Source organism: Phoenix dactylifera, unplaced genomic scaffold, assembly GCF_009389715.1.
Source record: "Phoenix dactylifera cultivar Barhee BC4 unplaced genomic scaffold, palm_55x_up_171113_PBpolish2nd_filt_p 002523F, whole genome shotgun sequence".
Taxonomy (NCBI): Eukaryota; Viridiplantae; Streptophyta; class Magnoliopsida; order Arecales; family Arecaceae; genus Phoenix; species Phoenix dactylifera.
This window is the reverse complement of record NW_024069711.1, coordinates 20,001-24,061: the sequence shown is the minus strand read 5'-3', so window position 1 is coordinate 24,061 and position 4,061 is coordinate 20,001.

Sequence of the window (4,061 nt, the reverse complement as noted above, 5' to 3'; positions counted from 1 at the left end):
ATATACCCATTTAGAAATGCACTTTTTACATCCATTTGAAATAACTTGAAATCCTTAGAGCATGCAAACGCTAATAATAATCTAATAGCCTCAAGTCTAGCTACAGGAGCAAAGGTTTCATCAAAATCTATGCCTTCTTCTTGATTATAGCCCTTTGCTACTAGTCTAGCCTTATTCCTTATTACAATTCCATTTTCATCAAGTTTATTTTTATAAATCCATTTGGTACCTATAATTGGATATTCTGATGGTCTTTCGACTAGATTCCATACCTTGTTTCTAGTAAATTGGTTTAATTCTTCTTTCATTGCATTTATCCAATTTACATCTTTTTCAGCTTCTTCTATGTGTTTGGGCTCAAAATGTGAAACGAAAGCTAGATGAGTGTTTAAGTTCCTAAGGGATGCTCTAGTCCTAATAGATTGAGACGGATCATCTAGAATTAATTCCTTAGGATGCCCGTGAGCATACCTCCAAGCTTTAGTTAGCCCATGATCTACTATAGTCTCTTGGCTTGATGATGCATCTTCAATTAATTTTTGATTGTTATCTTGTAATGTCATCTCATCAATCTTTTCTTCAAGAATTTCCGTATCATCATCAAAATTAACTCTCTTACTAGAGGAGATATCACTCGAGTCATCAAAAACAACATGTATGGATTCTTCTATAACTAGGGTTCTTTTATTAAAGACTCTATAGGCTTTACTAGTTGTAGAGTATCCTAAGAATATGCCCTCATCAGATTTAGAATCAAATTTTCCTAGATTGTCTTTCCCATTATTATGAACAAAACACCTACATCCAAAAACATGAAAGTAATTTACCTTTGGTTTTCTATTTTTCCAAAGTTCATAAGGTGTTTTCTTTATAATGGGTCTCAATAAAACTCTATTTAATATATGACAAGAAGTGTTAATGGCTTCTCCCCAAAAGTACTTAGGGAGGTTACTTTCACATAACATAGTTCTAGCCATTTCTTCTAGAGTTCTATTTTTCCTCTCCACAACTCCATTTTGTTGTGGTGTTCTAGGTGCAGAGAAATTATGAGTTATCCCCTTTTTACTACAAAACTCATCAAATAACTGATTTTCAAATTCGGTACCATGGTCACTTCTAATAGCTATTACTGAGGTATCTCTAGCATTGGTTACTTCCTTATGGAATTTCTTGAAAACAGAAAATGCTTGATCCTTATGAGCTAAGAACATGACCCATGTGTATCTAAAATAATCATCTACAATAACTAGACCATATTTATTTCCACCTAGGCTTGTGGTTCTAGTTGGTCCGAATAGGTCCATGTGTAGTAGTTCTAGAGGTCTAGAAGTTGAGACACAATTTATAGATTTGAAGGAGTTCCTTGATTGTTTGCCAAATTGACATGCTTCACAAATTTTATTCTTTTCAAACTTTAATTTTGGCAAACCTATCACAGAATCTCTCTTAACTAGTTTGGATATTGTGTCCATGCTTGCATGACCTAACTTACGGTGCCATAACCAACTAGCATCATTGTCCTTAGTTTCATTAACAACTAAGCATGGGTTGTGTTTGGCAAGATCCTCAAGATCTACAACATACACATTCCCACGTCTTATTCCTTTAAAAACTAAACTATTGTCGTTTGGGTTTGTTATGATGCATAGTGATGGTTTAAACATAACATTATAGCCTCTATCACATAATTCACTAATGCTTAATAAATTATGCTTAAGACCATCAACATATCTAACATTATCAATAAAAGTAGAAGGGGTAATTTGAACTTTACCAATACCAATGATGTGACCTTGGTTGTTGTCTCCAAAAGTCACAGCACCTCCCTTCTTAGCTTCAAGGGTGAAGAATTGATCCTTGTCACCCGTCATGTGTCTTGAGCAGCCACTATCCAAGTACCAGCAATTTTTGTTGACCTTGGCTGCAAGACACTCCTACACAAGCAGATCATATAATCTTAGGTACCCAAGTTTTCTTGGGTCCTTCATGGTTAGTCATGTTGGTTCCTTTTGGAACCCATACCCTTTTAATTTTTCTTTTAGTTTTACCTTTTCTATAATCGCACACATTTGCTTTATGTCCTAAGGTTCCACAACAAAAACAGGTTATTTTCTTAGTTTTACTTTCCCCAGCTTTAACAAAGAAGTTACTAAGAAGTTTTTGCTTATTTTTTGGTTTATACCCTAAACCCGCTCTATTAAATACTGCTCGTTGACTATTAAGTATCATATTCAATTTTTCAGAACTATATGTAAACTTTTCAACCAAAGGTTTGTACTTTTCAAGTTCTTTAGTTAGAGTTTGTTTTTCGGTTTTTAGAATGTTTAAATCTTTTATGAGATTCTCGTTTAAGATTTGTTTATTATTTTTAAGTTCTGAAATTTCCTTAGTTAATTTTTCATTATCTTTACTCAAGGTATTAGTCTTTTGAGTTAAGAGTTGATTGCTTGTCTTAAGTTCTAAATTTTCTTTGGTGATAGAGTCCTTATCCTTAACTAATTTATCATATTTATGTAGGTATGATTGATTAGCTATCTTTAGCTCTTTATTCTTAAGATTTATGGCCTTATATTCAATCATTAGTTCATTAAATGCATCATACAATTCATCAAATGTAAAATCTAGATGCGATTCGGACGTTACCTCATTTTCATTGGCCATGAAGCAGAAATTGGCCTTTTCTTCTTGTTCATCATCCGATGATGATGATGATGAGTCGGAGTCCGATAGGGTGGTGACGAGAGCTTTCTTCTTCTTGTATTTGCTCCCCTTCTTTAGTAAGGGACACTCAGCTCGGATGTGCCCCGGTTTCTTGCACTCATAACACCCAATCCCCTCACTTTCCCTTTCCTTACCTTTATCCTTGCGGTAGGAATTTGAGGGGCCTCTCCTTTGATGAAAGGACTTTTTATTGTTGATGAATTTTCTGAACTTGCGCACTAGAAGAGCCTCATCATCATCTCCCTCATGATCCTCTTCTTCACTGCTGCTACTGCAAGACAAGTCCTTGTTAGATGATGTAGATTTAAGAGCTATTACCTTTTTCTTATGGGAGGACTCCTCTTCGTTGTGTTGCTTCATGGTTAGCTCGTGAGTCATTAGGGATCCAAGGAGCTCTTCAAATGGAAGCTTGTTCAAGTCCTTGGCTTCTTGGATTGCCGTCACCTTGGCTTTCCATGATCTTGGTAGACAGCGAAGAATTTTCCTAACAAGCTCACTGTTAGTATAGTTTTTGCCAAGGCTTTTTAGGCCATTGACAATGTCAGTAAACCTAGTGAACATGCTAGTGATTGTTTCATTTGAATCCATCTTAAATAGTTCATACTTATGAACTAATATATTTATTTTGGATTCTTTGACTTGATTTGTGCCCTCATGGGTCACTTCAAGTCTGTCCCAAATCTCTTTTGCTGAATTGCAAGTAGAGACTCTATTGAATTCATTCCTATCTAGTGAACAATAAAGCACATTCATTGCTTTCGCATTGAGTTGTGCCTTCCTAAAGTCATGGTCATCCCAATCCTTTTCTAGTTTGGGTACATTGACACCCTCTACATAGATGGATGGGATGTATGGTCCATTCACTATAATGGTCCACATCTCATAATCTTGGGCTTGGATAAATATTCTCATCCTAGCCTTCCAATATGAGTAGTCGGATCCATTAAAGAAAGGGGGTCTTTGGGTGGACTGACCCTCGATGTGGGAAGATCCAAATGGGGTTGTCATTTTGATCTTTGACTCTTAGGGTAGAAGAGTTTAGGCTCTGATACCACTTGTTGCCCAGATAGACAACCCAAGAGGGGGGGGGGTGAATTAGGTTTTAAAATAATTTAGCTATTTAAAACGTTTGTGGATGACTAATTAATGCTTTAGCGTGATGATTAATTCATTACTATGTGCTGTGAATGAAATGAGAGAAATAGAAAGAGACAACCAATCACAAACACAAAGTTTTATAGTGGTTCGGAGCTAACCCTTGCTCCTACGTCCACTCCCCAAGTCTTACTTGGGAATTCACTATAACCCCTTGGATTACAGCTGGTTGTTTTACAAGCTCA